Consider the following 17,892-nt stretch of genomic DNA (forward strand, 5'->3'; position numbering starts at 1 on the left):
TTGTTCAGTAGATAAACTCCTTAATCGAACAAATGAGAAAAAAGTACGCTTATGGAATATCACGTTTGCATTTCTATTTTCTTCAAACAGCAATAGATTTACGTTATATGCAAATATAATATAGATTCTCTATAACACAAAACGAACCACATTATGGTTTTATATTTTCAAAACGTTATGAAAACTATTCAATAAATTTATTATGTGTGTCTTTCAACTGATTTCCTTTAAACTATGCCTTTGTATTTTGATTTGTGTTATATGGGTCAAGTTGTTATTTTTGGGTTAACATATACCGACAAATTTTATAAATATGAATAAAATCATCTTGAGCCGAATTGTATAAACTGTAATTTAGCCATAAATGAGTACATGAAATTGCATTCTCGAAATAGAGAGAGAAACAAATTAAATTGCCTACATGTACTTAACTCGAAATTGTGAATCTTTAGAACTGTGGAAACTAATTCATATTGTAAATTCAAAATCTCTACCTTGCAATCATAAATTTGTTACTACAAACATTACTAGGTCAACTTGAGGGGTGTTGTAAGAGTGTTTCTACCTTTAATGAGAAAATAGTCGGAGCAAGCGAGGTACAATAACTTATATGCCATTATGGAATAGAAAAGTTATTATATTCGCACGTTGTGTTCTATACAATAACTTACATACCAATTTTGAATAAAAGTTATAAGGGTATCATTAGCGTCGTCAATAACTTACATGCTATTATTGAATACTTCCCCCGTCTTATAGAAATAACTGAATTTTCTTTTTTATCCGTTTCTTAGAAATATAGTCTAATTACATTTGGAGAGACATTTTCTCATTCTCTCTTACTTTATAAAAAAGACATAAACTTGGATGTGGAAGGATATTTTGCAACCTTTTGGATTGACTATCAAATTAGGATTTTCTTTGTTTTATTGACTATTTCACTTTGTTAGTTTATAATTATAATTATTTATATTAGGGATTATTATTTACAGGGTTATTATCAAATGTTAACTAATTTCTAATCCATAAACTATATTTTTTTTTTTAATTTTGTATGTAAAAATTATCAACACAAAGATATAAGGACATCAACATAAATAAGACTGTTGATATACTTATGTCTTTGTGTTGATATTTAAATTTACATGTATTGATAAAGTTATGTCTTTGTGTTAATAATTTTAATACTCCATCCATCCTCATTATGTGTCCTAGTTTTTCATTTTGGTCCGTCCCATATTAGTCGTCCCACTTCATTTTTACCACTTTTGATAGTGGACTTCACAATGTATCAACTCATTCTCACTCACATTTTATTATAAAAGTGCGACCTGCATTCTACTAACTTTTGCAACCCACTTTCTATTAAATTTCTTAAACCCGCATCGGGTTAAAGTGACACGTATTGAAAGACGAAGGGAGTATACATTATTAAAAGTTCTAAGTTCTTGAATGGAAATTAGTTTTATTATAGTGCGAGACCTTTCAAAACGTACATATATGTTATGTAAGCATCATTTTGTCTTCTCCACATTAACATTATTGGTTATGTTTTACTCCGGTCTCATTCTAAGTAGAACATTTCTAATTCGACACGATATTTTATATAGTGTTGTTTTGTGAGTAAAGTAGAAAAATAAAGTAAGAGAGAGTGATGTTTCTATATTTAAAAATATGTCATTTAGGATGAGATATCCAAAAAGAAAGATATCGTCACTTAGAGCGGGACGGAGAGAGTAGTGTATTTTTGTATTGATTCGGATACTTTAAAATCTATTGCTAACATCATACAAATTACTAATATCAAAACTAATTTTGTTATTTTCTATATAACTTCAAATACACAAAAATATAACAATCCTTTTTTTATGCAGATGCAGATATGAAGCGTGATCCCGATCAATACATGCCGATCGCGACCCTGACGCGCATCATGCGTCGCGTCCTCCCTGACCATGCAAAGGTCGCGGACGACGCCAAGGAGACGATCCAAGAATGCGTCTCGGAGTTCATCTCCTTCATCACCAACGAAGCCAACGAGCGATGCCACCGCGAGTACCGCCGCACGGTCACCCCAAACGACGTCGTTGCAGCCATGGAGGGACTCGGCCTCAGCAACTACGTCGAGCCCCTCACTGTCTTCATAAACAAACACCGCGCCCAACAAGACTGCTGCCCCCCGCCACGCCCGGCCACGCACCAGCCGCAGCCGCCGCCTCCTCAAATGGCTCGCTTGCCCGCGGGGGATGGCTATGTGCCCTCGCCGCCTGCTGTTGACGTTGCCAACTATTTGGAGATATCGCAGATGAGGGATTACTTTGTGGGGCTGTATCGCGGCGGCGGTGGCGGCGGTGGAGGAGGAGACCAGTTTGATCCTTTTAAATGAAGTGGTATGAGCAATGTTCACAACATCATTAATATGCTTTTCTAGACATGTTTTTCTTCTTGTTTGATCAAATCAGAGTTTTTCATTTCGAATTATACTATTATCATATTATGAATTCAGCTATATTATAAGATTGTGATCAAGATTTAATGCATTATGTTGAAACGTCATTTTTAGTTTATTTTAGAAAATGTGGATTTTGATTTTTTCCATACTTTTAAAATTCATTTTTTTTAAATGAATAAGATACGAAATAAAAACGACTTCTGTGTTTTATAAAAATTACCTCTGTGTTTTGATTTTGGGTTGTGCAATTAGACCGAATTTTGCATATACGTTCACAACATGTATTGAGGTTTTAAAACAAATAGTACTTCTTGCATTCCAAGGAGTTGACTCATTTTCTTTTCTGTGGCAAAAACTAAATCCTCTCATTTTTTTTTTCTCTAATTTTATTCTCTCATTTAATCTTTAACTCATCAAGTTATAAATTTTATGTAAAAAAAATGTTTGAACTATTTAGAGACAGAGGGAATACATATATATGTTGAGAAGAGAAGGGAACTGACTCAAAGTTATCATATCTTCTTTCATCGGTTTAATTCAAATTGTTAAGTACTCTCTCTGTCCCTTCGTAGTCGAGTCGTATTTCTTTTTGGATTGTCCCACTATAGCTAAGTCCTATTTTGGAAAAAAGCAACAACCTTCATTCTCTCTTACTTAAATATTCTCTCTTCATCTCTCTATCTTCTTCCTTTCCTACTTTATTATTCATTTCTCTGTCATCTTTAAATTTTCAGAATCCGTGTTCGTTTCGCTGGAAAATGTTACAGAATAGGCTATAAGGAGTTTCAAGAAATATAGAAATGTAAGGGGAAAGAAAGAGCAGAGGGTGTGTTAAATGATAAAACAAATTTATCAAATACTACTAATATTTTATAAGAATAAAAAGAATAGTTTTAAAATAAATTTACATACTTCCTCAGTCCACAAAAAATAGATAAGTTTTATCATTTTGGGACGTCCACAAAAATTAGACTAATTTCTAAATATGGAAACGTGCCCACTCCAAGAGTGATAATTAAGTTGGGACGGATGGAGTACAATGACGGTAGAACTAATAATTTACTAAAACTAATTCTCTCTTTTTACTAATTTCACATTAAAACCCATATCATACATAACTATGTCTATTTTTAATGGACAGGGGGAGTATATTATATATTTACCCATTTAATCTTATCGAAGTCCGGAATTATATAGATTGTAACAGCCCGACATTTCTAGGGTATAATAAATGCAGCGACTGCTACTTAGGCGAACTTAAAAACAACAAGAACAGAGACTAGGGTTTCAATTAAAGAGATTTACCCTAGCAATTAATGAAGATCAAGGCAATAAGTCAACGGCTAACTTACGAGAATCAAGACTTAATAGATTAGGCTCAAAAGTCAAAGGTTTAGCATAAATCCAACAAACGCAATAATTCCCCTCAATCCAAAACAAAGAATTAAGTTCACCATAACCAAAGATAACAAGTTCAAAAATATTCAGCGGAAGCATATCAAGAGAAAGCGGAGCCATGTATGAAGACACGACTACACTTATAGTTCCAAACATCCATTTTATTCGATTCAATCTTCTCAACACCACCGACCGCCCATCGCCGCTCAACCTGCACATAGGGAAAACACATGCAGGACTGAGTATTTTAAACATACTCAGTGGACTCATGCCAAAACATTTTATAGTTATGCCACCCTTACCATAGTGAACTCGAGGTTTTACATTTATATAAAGATAAGCATCGAGTATCACAAAATATTTCATGGACTGGCCAGTCAAATAATATCTCCCATTTTCTCATCAATCATCATTTCATAGTGCGACGAAAGTGTGGCCACATCTTTCGCCCACGAGACCGGCCGACTAGCAAGGACGGCTCCCGATCCCACCGTGTACACAGCCTGGTAGGTTTGCGGCCCATACTCAGACTCGAATGCGTTTAATCATAGCCATTGTAGCCTAATGGAGCGTACTCACAATCTAGGCATCAGGCACACACAATATCCAAAATAATTCATAGGCATGGCATAACAGTTTAATCCACCCTTATTTCTCCAACATCATATATTTGCATATAGAAGAGAGTTTAGAATAAAGCCCACCTCGATTTCTTTCGAGTTCAACAAAAATGCACTTCTTCTTGATATCCCACCGGGAACGCGAACTATCACCTTTAGTTCATATTTTTTTCAAATAAGTCTCAAATCATAGATTAAAATTATGCATGATCTCTCGTTTCCCTTTTCCCTTCGATTATTTTCAAAATCAACAATCAAACTCAAAGTACGATTATCATATCGTTTTTATCACACAACAACTCCAGATTTAACATCGATTCGTGTCACGCATGAGTGCTTTTCTCCACACAACACACGCACACACACCACACACATGTGCACGCCTACCGAGGCATGCACACACACACACACACACTCGGCCACACACACACACTCACATCCATGCATCCAAATTCACCGATTAATTTCCCCTTCACTCGTTCTAAATGCATGTGGACTCAGAAACACCGATTAATCGGTAGAAGAAGAGAAGATTAATAATAGAAGTACCTTTTCTTGCAAAAACAAACGGTAGAAACAAGTAGAATCTTGATTCTTCAATGAATTCTTGAATTGCAGCTTCAATTCTTCTCCAAAAGATGAAGAATTAATGGAGAAAGTATAAGAAAAATTTGAGAGAGTGGGAGAAAGAGAGAGACCGAAAGTTGGGAGAGTGGGGGACGGTTTCTGTAGTGCTAGGGTTTTGATTTCTCTCCTCTTATTTATAGAGTGCAAGATATACTCCAATAATTAAATAATAAAGATTTGGGAGAGATTTGTTGGGGAAGTGGCGTTATTATAGTTGAGAAATAGGGGGTTTTCGAATTTCAAGCTATTTTAATAGCTTTTGATTTAAATTTGAATATTTCACGGAGTAGAATAAAATATCACGGAGCAAGAATAATAATAAAAAGTCTCCCCAATTTAATAGGAAAGTGGCGTGTGATTTGAGCCTTTCAAAGGGATTTAATTAAAAATCCTAATTAAATTAGGATATGGTAAGATCTTCTTAGATTTGGCAAGATATGTTAGGATATTTGAATTTAAATTATGGAAGAGAATCAATAAGGGATCAAATAATATAATAAAATAATCCCTTCTCCCATAATAAGGGAATTTCGAAAATCCCTCTAGGAATAACATAGATTTCGAAATTTTCATCAAATAAAAGGAATAATCGGACTTTAGATTTAATTTGGATAATTATCCCAAGCAATAATTAAATCCAAGAAAAATAGGATTTCTTTCCAATAAATAGGAGGGTCGAAAATTCCACATACTTAAATAAAATGCTCCTATTAAATTCTCACTCATCCCTTAGGATAATAATTCACCACAAATATTATTTCCTCCCACATCAAAATATCCACATTTTTCGAAAATCATCTCCACTTCACATTTTCAAACGACTTTGACCATTCCACGGTCACGTCATATTTTCCACAATGTTGACTATTCAATAGCCACGTCACATATTCAACAAGTTGACCATTCAACTCAATCTCAACTCAAAATCGCAATTAGGTCACATAGAATATTGCAATTAATTCACGCATCAATTAATTCCACATATCATAGCATTAAAAGCATTTAATGCAAAATTTCCACGTCACAAAAATTAGGGTTCGAAAAAGCGGGGCGTTACATAGATAGTATTTATTTTTCAAAATAATAAACATTTTCAATTTTTACTAAATAAGTCAATATGTAGCAATTTTATTTCATTATATAATACAAATCTATAATATATAATTTTGTAGTACATTATAATACTACTACTAAAAAGAAATATTTTGTAAAAAACAGAAATATAAAATTGAAAAACAGAGACAACTTTTACTAGATAAGTCAAGTACAATATATTACTAGTTTTACCACCCGTGCTATGCACGGGCCAAGTGATTTTCAAAAAATAAAAAAATATTTAAAATGAATTAAATCAAAATAAAAAATATATAAAAAAAATGTAAAAACATATTACAAATCAAGAATAGAAACTATTTCACTTTTGTATTCATAAGATTATAAAGATTTAAAAAACATGCTTCTCCTTCTACATCTATCAATCCACTGTAACAATGAGGGAAAGAAATAGAAGTTAGGATATACAAACAAAAGATTGAGTAATACTAAATACCAAAGTAAATAAATAAAATTATTTAAAAAATAAATAGTTCACTATAAACAAAACATTGAATTCAAACATCTTTTCAACAAAATCGTTACAAACATCTATCTGACACCAGTAATTCATACATTTTGAAAGACTTCTTTGTAAACAACATTAAAAGTAGAATCACTTCTACTATCATTCTCATCCCCACAAACTAAAATCTTCAAACTACGGCCCAAATATTTTTAAAAAACGAATAATAAGAAGATAGAATTGAGAACTAAATATAACAACATCATGGCATCACCCCCTTAAAAAGGAAAGATAAATTGAAAAATATATTTCTTATTTACCTTCTAAAATAAGATAACTATACATTTTAAAAAATAATAAACACTCAAAGAAGAAGGTAAATTTAAAATGACAAATAAAATGCAACGATGAAATAGAATGTGATTCATACTTACATTCAATTTATTTATTTAGTAGTATGATAAAATGAAGAAGAAAATAACTTTTATATAATAAATATAATAAGATAGTTCAAGGTATATAGTTAAATAATTAATGGATTTTCGAATTTATAACTGAGAGGGCCAAACTACTTTTAATTCTGAATGAATGAATGAAGAGGCTCAAAGCTTAAAAGTCAACAGCTTACTCCTTTTTTATTAAGGATATTTTCTCAATAAGAAATAAAAGTTTATTAGTGCTTTATTTTGACCTGATACAGGTTTTGAATAATATAAAAAAAAGTGTGTTATAAAAATTAGTGGCGTATGAATTATAATTTTTTCATATTAGTTTTATACTATTATGTACACGAATTGAATTAGTTGAATATATGTCCATCACTAAAAGTAGTAAAAACAAAGTGAAAGATTTAATTAGGAACCGACTGAAAATATAAAACTCATAAATAAAATGGGTACACGGGGAGTAGTAGTTTATTTAGTTAACGGCGAAGTAGATTAAAATATTCCAGAGCAAAATATATTAAAATAAAGAATGTAGAATGAAAATAAAAAATAAACTAATTATAAAGAGTATTCAAAATATTATAAACAAACATAAAATGTACACAAAAAGAATTTTATTAAACATCATTGCATATAACACAGCCAAAGAAAATTGACGCCGTTGAAAATATAAAATTAAATAAAGTTAAATATTGAAATAAAAAAGAAAAAAAGTGCAAAAATACCTTCACCTTGAATCAAATTCGACAAATCCAAATTAGTTTCACTCAAATTAGACGAACTACGCTAATTAACCATGTGTCCATTTATAAGTAAGGGATCAACATATCCACCCACATCAATTACAAAAAATAAAACTTAATATTAATAAAATAGAAGTAAATTACAAATGATTAAATTAATTATATTTAAATTATAAAAACAAATCAAATATAGGGAATAATTAAGAAATTTACAAAGCAATTATATTATATAAAATTACAACACCAAAGAAAATGATTTTTCAGAAATAACAATATTGGGCTGCAAATAAAATGAAAGTGTGGCCCATTGTATACACATATTAATACAAGCCTGCCAAATTTCCTTGATCCATTAAAACGACCCAAAACAAATAAATGTAATAGAAATTAATAGTACTACAACAATTTAAAGAAATCTGACTTAAGTTATAACCTAGACTGTTTATCTAAAATAAATCTAATTAACTTACATTAGAAATAATTGAACATAAATAGACCATATAAATACCAAATTCTTTCGCTTAGTGCGCCGCCCACCGACAAAACCCTAATCTCTCTGCCTTCACCAAATGCTCGAAACGACGACGCGACGACTCCTCCCCACTTTCAGTCGCCGACGATGCGATCTGGGACACGGTGGATGAGTCGGCGAGGCAAACCGTTTCGATTTGATCAAACCCTAGCTCCATCCCACACCGAAACAATAACGGCTGGCCGACGACTCCATCCCATTCCAAAACGGCGATAACACTACCACCCGGATAACATAACCTTGATTCCAATCCACGACTACAACAGACGCACCTATTCGATTTCTACAAACCCTACGCAAAATCGGTAAAAATTACATAGCCCCCCGGAACCGTGAATCCGTCGTCTCCTGCTGATTCGCCACTTCAGCTTTTAAAATTCCGAATCGGCTAATTCAAAACCCTCACCGAACCCACTGCATAGCTCCTCCTTACACCGTCTCCAACAGCAATAAGATAAAGTTAAAAACTCTTTGCCGCCACTGGCCAGCAAGAATCAGGTAATGGATGCTCTATCTCTGTGTTAATCCATATCTTGGCCCGTTAATCCCACACTGATTTTTTGCGTTCAAATTTCGTTGATGGGTAGTGATTTCTGCAGATTAGTGAATGATGGTGTTTTTTTTCATTTAAGTTCAGCCCTAGAGATGCAAATTATATTTTTAAACTCTTTGGTTCGGCTGTTTTCTTTCGCTTTGATTAGTTTGCCTTTATAAATTTGCTCCAAATATTTTTGCATGTTGCATGTTGCCTTATCATTCCAAGGTGAAGGCTTTGGCAGTAAAATTAACAAAGAAAGATTGATAACTTATTCAAGAGAAATTTGGAGTGAAAAGCTTATAAAATTTCTAACAGGCTTATCTAGTTCTCTACTTTTATTGTTCTAAATGCATATACATCATACTAATTTGCTTATATTTAGCTGGCTTCTGAAGATGCTAAAAATTGGTCAACAAAGAAAAATCTTTTGGTTGTGCTGAAGAACAAAGCAGAGTGCAACTGTTCAAAGAATTGGAGAGGGCTTTAAAATTGAAAAAGAGGATCAAAGAATTCATGTTAAGGATATAATAAAATAAGTTAAATACCTTGTCAAGCTTAATCTGTAAAAATCATTGCATAGTGTATATATATTTAAGGTTTTAGTCTGATGGTGATTATCAAGTGCCAGGAAAAAAAAGGTATAACTAAAGTTTTGAAGAAAAATGAGGACAATAGTAAGACCGTTGCAAGGTATATTATTTACCTGAATTTCAAACTGTTAACAGTTGAGATGCATAACTCTTAAGTATTTAAGATTTCTAACTTCTTCATTGCTTCAGGAGGAATATGTGAATCAAGTAACTGAAAGAAGATAATGTATAAAGAATAGTAGTAAATTTAAGAAACCACTGAGGACTACTTCATTATGGGAAAACTTCAAATTTTACTCTTTTGAAAATCACATTAACCAAGATGACCTTTCAGTTTATACTGAGATGACTTTTCAATAAAAGTTCATAAGAGGGCATATACTGAGTTTAGGTATCTTAGCTGGGCTTATAACTATGATAAAACCTGTTCTCCCAAGGGTCTCGAAGATGCTAACTAACTGCACATCAATAAATAAAAAGGGTTAGAAATTAGGTGATATATTAAGTGTCAACAATGGAATCCATATTCAACATTTGTTTCTTCAAAGGTGTGAGTTTGTGTATTACATGATTGTATTTAATTGTGTATGTGTGATTTAGCTTTGGTTGGTTGCTAAATGTACTTTAACTATGATTTACAGTGACTACTGTCGACGATGGAGAAGGAAGAACTCTGCAGTATATGGTCATAGATAGGGATAAAAGCTCTCTTGGATTTGAGGTAAGCATTTTCTCTATGGTTCTTCCTTGGCTGGGTTTAATCATTATGAAGTTTATGCATTTTAAAACAGGAGTTCTTGAAGAAAATCTGAGACAGAAACTTAATCTAATTACTTAGTGCAGGGACTGATCTCAAAAATAGCGGTGGCAGATAATGAAAGCAAAGTTAAGACAAATATTCATGAGGTAATCAATAATCTAATTAAACTGAATTCAAACCTATTTAAAAATCATTGGAATTACAGCAATAACCAACAGCACATGAAGATCTTTCTCTATCAAGATAAACCATAATATCCATGGTTTATGCAGGAAATGATCTCCAACAATAACAAAAAGCATCATACATTCAAGCCAAATTAAATCCTGATACTGGATGAGGTAAATAATATTACAGATTAATGGTACAAACTTTTTTCTGAAATGCACAAAGAATAGTAAATGAAAAAAATGCAATTTATATTCTATTAGCAGGAGATGATAAAAAAGAACAGACATCATGAAGGGGCCACGACAGGAAGAAAAATAAGATAGCAGTGGATGCTATGGCAGATTAAAGGTATGAACTTTTTCTGAAATTGGAGCATTAAAAAATGAATTCTATATAAACATGTTAGTATAAACATATGAGAGACAGATGATCCTCCTGCAAATATCATTTAAAGAAGGTAAATGACTTTATATTAGAGCTAATGAACATTTAAATATAGTAAAAGACAGAAAAACAACGAAATGCAAGAACATAAATGAAGAAGAATGGAGGGAAGAATGTTCAAAGAAACCGAAGTAATCTTTTTAGCTGATAATGTTAAGAGTGATTTAATTAGGTTGAGAGAGCTTGATAAGAGATACAGATCATCTTCCTGCAAATATCATTCAAAGGCAAATAACATTTAAAAATAGGTCATCCTCCTGCAAATACTACCTCCATCCCCCAAAATTTGCTACACTTTGACCCAACACGGGTTTTAAGAAATGTAATGGAAAATGAGTTGAAAAAGTTGGTGGGATGTGGGTCCTACTTTTAAAGTATTAGTTTTATAATAAAATGTGAGTAGGAATGAGTTAGTGGAATATGGGGTCCACTACCAAAAATGGTAAAAGTGAAGTGTATCAAATTTTTAGGGACGGACCGAAATGGTAATATGTATCAAATTTTCAGGGACAGAGGTAGTATTATCTAATGGTGGTAAATGACTTTATATAGGAGCTAATGAACATTTAGAAATAGTAAAAGACAGAATAAGAAAGAAATGCATGAAGAACTGTAAATGGAGAAGAATGGAGGGAAGAATGTTCAAAGAAACCGATGTATTCTTTTTGGCTGATAATGTTTGAGTGATTTAGGTGGAGAGAGCTTGTTGAGTGATTTAGGTAGAGAGAGCTTGATAAGTGATTTTCAATTGTTAGAGCATCTCCAATGGTTCTTAGGCCAGCCATTCTCTCCCCTGCCACGTCAACAACACTAAAAATCCACCTGCCACATCAGATTTAGGCCAGCCATAGGCCGGCCGCAATAAAAATAATTCAAAATATACTACATTTACGGAATTAAAATTACGATTAAAATACGGAATTAAATTTACGAGACATATACGGGAAAAATAATCCATTCCATTAAAAAAAAGTACAAAGATTAAAAAAAAAAGAAGTACATGATTTTTATAAAAAAAAAAGGGCTTCAACACACGAGCCCCGCCACTCTCTACTCCTCATCGCCGTCGCCGCCGCCGCTGCCGCCGCCGCCAGTGGTATCTGAGCCCACGTCGGAACCCGCTAGCCGTGCCCTCGTGATTTCCAAATCAACCCGCATGCTCTCGAGCATCTCGTGAAGAAACATCTTCTCCATGGGGTCAGTGGCGGCCCTCCACTCTTGGAAGACCTTGTACATCTGATACCGCGTATAGATACGCGAATGGAGAGTGTACTCGAGTGGGGCGGGTGGGAGGGCGGAGGACTGGACCTCGCGGGGCGATAAGGGGGATCCGCCCCTCACAGCCCGCTGTGCCCGCGTCTGTCCAATCGGGCGGGGGCGACCAGTAAATGAAGGAGGGGATGGAAATTCCTCAGCATCCGGGGGAAGGTCGTGGGATCCGCCGCTGCTGCCGCTGTAGTCACCGCTATAGTTCAGTCGTTGCTTCTTCGGCCACCCAGCGTCGCACCCCGCCCGGAACTTCTCGGAGTCCTTCAGCAACAAGAAGCACTCCCAGGCGATCCTCCGGCGATCCCTACTTCCCCGCCAAGGAGAACTGACTCACGGCGATCCTCCGGGCGTCGTCCTCATTCTGCCCACTACCGAGCTGATGGAGGGCGTTGGCGTACAAATTCGCAAAACGGCCCACAGCGGCCCTGGTGCGCTCCCACCCTTTCCGGACCTTCTCCGGGCTGAAGTCCTTCCCGTGCGGGCAGTGCCTCCTCTAGGCAGCTCTGATCTTCGCCTACATGTTGACGATCCGCTGGTTGTTCGCAACCAGCGGATCGTTGCACACCTCCAACCACCCTCTGGCCACCCCGGCGTACTCATCATCCGTCCATTTCCTCCGGCCAGGGGTGTCGTCAACAGCGGGCTGCGATGACTCCCCGACCGCCTTGGCCTTCCCCCTCGTCTTCTTCTTCGGCGCGGCCCGCCTCGCTGGAACGGGAGTATCATTTTCCCCGAGATCGATCCCGATATCATGCAATGACAGAAGATCATCGCCAGAGAACTGCGTCTCCACTAGGGTCGACGTGTGAGACGAAGCCATCAAAAAATCAAGCGAGGGCCGATATACCGTGTCCCCTCCCGGGACCCCTGCACCCCCTCTGCATCCCGGGATGCATACCGTGATGCATCCCGTCCTGTCACATCATCCCCATCATCTGCTGCAGCATCATCTGCTGCTGCATCTGGGGCATACCCCCCACCCGGGTGCTGATTGCCCGCCGCCCGACATCCCCCACGGCATACCCACCTGGTTCTCCCCCATCGCCCCCCCTCCCGGTGCACCGGCCATCATTCCCATCATCTGATTCCAAGGGATGTTAAACCCCGGGCCCATCTGCCCCCATCCTTATTCCACAGGTACTATGGGAGTCTGAGATCCACTCGTCGCTGGACTGGACTCGTTGTTGTGATCCATCGCTCGATGATGCTCTTGTACAGAAAGTTAGAGAGAGAGAAAACTCATTAAAACAAGTGGTGCAAATGAAAATGAAACGAAAATCGCGTTTATATAGGTTTTAAAAAAAAAAAAAAATTGGCGTTGGCCGATCGGGCCGCCACAATGGCGGCTAGCCGATCGGCTAGCGCTTCGGCCAGCGCCGAGCGATCGGCCAACCCACGCTGAAGCGCTGGCCGATTTCGCCCTCGCCGACTCCAATGGTTCGGCTAGCCGATCGGCCAGCGCGACGAATCGGTTAAAAAGTGTAGGTTCCCAAGAAAAGCACAATCATCAAAGAACCTGCCATATAATAAATATAAATATTGGATCAGTTAATAACATTCACTAAAAGGCCTTTAAGAATAATATGCAAAAAAGTTAAAATTATAATTATAATTTTATAAACATACATTGATATAGGTCATTTAAATTACTGGAAAAATTTGGTATAGCTCGGCCCATTTAATTTCATAAAGTTCAGAATCATATAACTTCATATAAAGCCCATTTCATCTATTATATTACTAACTTACTCTTGTGTATATAGGTGACTCATTCAGCTGTGACACAATACAAACCCTTAAATAAAGGAGCCGCCTCTCACTCTGCAGAATAAGGAGAGAGAGAGTCCTAGAGAACTGGAACGCCACAATCCACAAAGAGAGCACGGATAATGTGGCAGGCGTGGGTGCCTAAACGCTACTCTAGTCATCAACACAAAATGGAAAAGGTATCAAATTCTCTCTTTAGATATGAATCCAAATTGGCTCAGAGATGTAGTTGTTGTATATCACCTTAACAGATGCATATAGATTATTATACATGATAAAATTAAATCACCCAATTCTGCTTTTTCAGACCATATTCACCTAGAGTTAAATTGTTAGTATTTCGGAATTAAATTAAAGATCTTGAATATTATTATACTATTTTTCAGATTAGATATATTTCTATTTTATATTTTAACTGTCAGATATGACTAAATTGTTTCCATGGAAAAATATTGAATTTAATTGGGTTTCCTTTTTGTTCCAAGAAAAAAAAGTGGGGGAATATTCATATAGTTGTATTCAATAAGTCTGCACTTTTTGCATACAAAAATTTATACTATTATGCACTTTTTGCATACAAAAATTATACTATTACACATATTATTTCGAAATTATATACTCCAAACAATATATTTTTATGATTCCTAACATTGCTTTTGTATTTATTATCAGGGACAACATCTCATTGGAAAGAGACCAATGGATCACTGACAACTTCCTCTCTCATTTCAAAAATAGTTTTTGTAATAGAATAAATAGATTTTGTAATAGATAGTAGTAATAGAATACTACAACCTATACACACCTACAAGGCTGCAACGCATAGTAGACTGGATCTATTGTGTGCAAAGAGAAGCCTGCAACTCAAAAAATGAATTTTTAAAGCCTACAAAAATTATTTTTAAAAAAATAGAAAACATATGACACTTACCTGCCAAAAACGTTGACAGGTTGCAGTCCAAAAAAATGCCACTTTATATATTGATAGATTCCTTCATATAATATGTATTTAAAAATAGAATTTTGTACCTAATTACACCATGAAAGAATATTTTGCAAGAAATAGAACATGTCAAATTAAAAAATAAAAAAGCAAAAATATTGAATAAAATAGAAAAAATATAGAATGTTCCTCTTTGGATAACTAATGACATTAGAAGATGATATAACACTAAATGTATCACGGTAAAATAAACACTTATTTTTATTAAACCAAATACAAGGTCTAAATAATTATTTATTTCTTTACGTAATTGATTTTGAGCATTAATACTTTTTTCAGTCATATGCTTTAATTGTCAATATGTGAGTTTTTGGCAACCAAATATCATGTCACGTATTGGTTAGCGGGTATTTTGCTATGCTGGAGTTAATATTTTTCTAAGAGAAATAAATATTTTTTTCGTTCCTGAAAAATATGAATATTTGGTTTAACATGAGTTTTAATATATAATTGGTAAAATAAAAAAGATGAAAAAAAATAATAATTAAAATATAACTAGTGGAGAATGAGTCTCACTTCATTAAAGACAAAAAAAATTTCAAAATCAGAAAGTTCATACTTTTAAAAACAGACTAAATCAATTCATACTTTGAATAGATGGAGGAAGTACTGTACAATACACAAGGGTAGTCAAAACCCGATCACTCTTTGGAAAAAATTAGTAGTAGTACTACTAATTATATAAAGATAGCGAAAAAACTTAATTAATCAATGGATATTAGATATTTAAATGTGGGAAATGAATTAAATTAAAAAAGGAATTTAAATTATGTAATCTTTAAAATGATCATTATAAACGAAGTAAAAATAATTTAGATATTTAAATGCGGGATATGAATTAAATTAAAAAAGGAATTTGAATTATGTAATATTTAAAATGATCATTATAAACGAAGTAAAAATAATTTAGGTCACTTTTTTAATATCACTTAATTTATTTTAAATCTGAATATTTTATACTCCCTCCGTCCCCGATTAAGATCACATTTTTTCATTTCGGTCCGTCCCCAATTAAGAGTCACACTTCATTTTTACCATAAATAGTAAGTAGGTCTCACATATTCCACTAACTCAATTCACTCACATTTTATTATAAAACCGATATAAAAAAATAGGTCTCACATTTCACTAACTTTTTCAACTAACTTTTCTTTACATTTCTTAAAACTCATGTCCAGTCAACGTGTGACTCTTAATCAGGGACGGCGGGAGTAATGAATTGTAAACAAAGTAAAAATGAATTTGATATTCTTCAATAGTAACATCCTACTTATATTTAAGTAATAAAGTAATGAAATATACTACTCCCTCCGTCCGTGAATAGGAGTTCCGTTTTTTCATTTTGAATAGGAATCCCGGTTCATTTTTACCATAAATGGTAATAGGGTCTCACCTTCCACTAACTCATTCCACTCATATTTCATTTAAAAATTACTACCTTCGTTCCCCAAATTTTGACTATTTCGGTCCGTCCCTGAAAATTTGACACACTTCACTTTTTACTATTTTTGGTAGTGGAGCTCATATTCCACTAACTCATTCCTACTCACATTTTATTATAAAACCAATACTTTAAAAGTGTGTCAAAATTTGGGGAACGGAGGTTATAATATATATAAGTGGGACCCTTATTCCACTAACTTTTTTTCACCCATTTTTCTTAACATTTCTTAAAACTTGTGCTATCAAGAAATGAGACTCCTAGTGACGGACAAATGGAGTAGTAACTTTGAGTACATCCCCTACACTGCTACTTCTCCGTACCAACAAAATTTTATCAACCGCAAATTGTGGTCTTAGTTGGAAAACATTACTCTCTCTAGTCATTAAAGTTTTCATAGTCCCTTCGTTTCATACAAATAGATCTTTTAGGATTGATATAATTTTTAATGCATAATTAGTAAAGTAAGATACTAACTTATTCTCACTCACATAAAACCTCTTTCCACTGAAAATAGTTTTATTTGTGTGTTGACACATATTTTATTGAGAAATTAGTAAAGTAAGAGAGAAAGAGAAAAAAATAGATAAAACAAGAGAAATATGAAGAAAAAAATGAATAAAGTATGAAACAGAAGAGAAAAAGATGGTAAAGGATGAGAGATAAATTTTTTATTTTTAGAAATGAGAGTATTTTTGTAGACATTCCGAAATAGCAAAATGAGACTATTTTTTATGGACGGATACACTATATAAAAGTAGATTCCACATTCCATTAACTTTTTATACTCACTTTTATTAACTAAGTCAAATAATTTTTTAAAATCTGAACTACTCAAATATGAGATATTGAATGGGATTAGAGGAGTAAATTCTTTTGTCTAATATTTAAAGAGAAAAGTTATGTTGAAATTACAACTGTTTCTGATATTCGTATCTTTGCGGAAATCGTGGGCACATAGAAAATACATTAATCTACACGTCAGCTTCCATCGACCGAAGCCACAACAGTGGTAAAAAAAACAAAATAAACTTTTACCGTGACTTTTCTCCTACTTTATTGTAGACTTGCAAAATGATTGAAACCTCTATAACTTTTGTTTGCTTCTTCACACATTATGCAGTGTTATTTTTTCCACAACTTTTATACTGCTTTACTAAAATAATCTTAATAGTGTACCTCTTCCGTTCTAATCTAACTGAGTTAAAACTTTTAGGTAAAAATAATTAAGAAACTGTATTCAAAAGTTAGAAAGAATAATAAGTATCAAAGATGAATAAAATATATGATGAAATAAAGTAAGAATGATTGGATATTTTTTTTATCATAAATAAAATGACTCAATTTAATTAGGACATTTCAAAAGTGAATACAATTCAAATTAGTAGAGACCGAAGGATTATAAAATATGCAAAATTGTTATAGTAAAATAAAATATAGAGATTGATTTGATTTATTACTAGTAAAAAAGGACTAGTTTTATAGTTTTTTTGAATGAACTAAAGAGAAAAAGAAAAGTAACTTTTTTTTTAA

The 17,892-nt window shown here is 34.0% G+C and overlaps 1 long non-coding RNA gene across 5 annotated transcripts; it reads left to right on the forward strand.

Moving 5' to 3' along the window:
- Positions 1-8,358: 8,358 nt before the first annotated feature.
- Positions 8,359-14,832, forward strand: LOC148932507 (uncharacterized). 5 transcript variants are annotated; one of them, XR_016135950.1, is made up of 8 exons: positions 8,359-8,874; positions 9,543-9,604; positions 10,146-10,225; positions 10,343-10,410; positions 10,537-10,605; positions 10,696-10,783; positions 13,912-14,094; positions 14,588-14,832. It is a non-coding gene; the product is annotated as an uncharacterized LOC148932507 (long non-coding RNA). The 5 variants fall into 5 exon arrangements; XR_016135951.1 differs by having other exon boundaries at positions 10,348-10,410; XR_016135947.1 differs by lacking the exon at positions 9,543-9,604 and having other exon boundaries at positions 8,360-8,874.
- The last annotated feature ends 3,060 nt before the right edge of the window (positions 14,833-17,892 follow it).

This window comes from Salvia hispanica, chromosome 2, assembly GCF_029641045.1.
Source record: "Salvia hispanica isolate PSC_SH4W2 chromosome 2, Shi_PSC_v1, whole genome shotgun sequence".
Lineage (NCBI taxonomy): Eukaryota > Viridiplantae > Streptophyta > Magnoliopsida > Lamiales > Lamiaceae > Salvia > Salvia hispanica.